Here is a 563-nt window from a genome sequence, read left to right as displayed (position 1 = left end):
GATGAAGATGTTAAATAGTATAGGCCCTAGGACAGAGCCTTGAGGGACCCCACTAGTCACAGCACACCAAGACGATTGGCTCCCATCAACCACCACCCTCTGGGTCCTACCACAGAGCCAATTCCCCAGCCAGTGGATCATGGCGAGGTCAAGGCCACAGTTAGCCAGTTTAGCCAAGAGGTGATCGTGGGATACCAGATCAAAGGCTTTTTAAAAGTCAAGAGATACAACGTCGATCTCTTCCTCCTTGTCCACGTGATAAGTCACCTGGTCATAAAAGGAAATGAGATTGGTCAAACAAGACCTATCCGCAACAAACCCATGCTGGGTATCCCTCAGGATATTGCCTTCAGCTAGTCTGTTAAGGATGGCCTCTTTGATAATCTTTTCCAAAACCTTCCCCAGGATAGAGGTCAGGCTGATGGGCCTGTAGTTTGCCAGATCTACTTTCCTCCCTTTCTTGAAGACAGGCATGACATTGGCCCTCTTCCAATCATCAGGCATTTCACCAGAGCACAAGGAGTTCTCAAAGATCCATGCCAGGGGCTGCGCTATGATGCTAG

Source organism: Alligator sinensis, unplaced genomic scaffold (genome assembly GCF_000455745.1).
Source record: "Alligator sinensis unplaced genomic scaffold, ASM45574v1 scaffold917_1, whole genome shotgun sequence".
Taxonomy (NCBI): domain Eukaryota; kingdom Metazoa; phylum Chordata; order Crocodylia; family Alligatoridae; genus Alligator; species Alligator sinensis.
The sequence above is the reverse complement of the archived record's forward strand: the minus strand, read 5'-3'. Positions refer to the sequence as shown.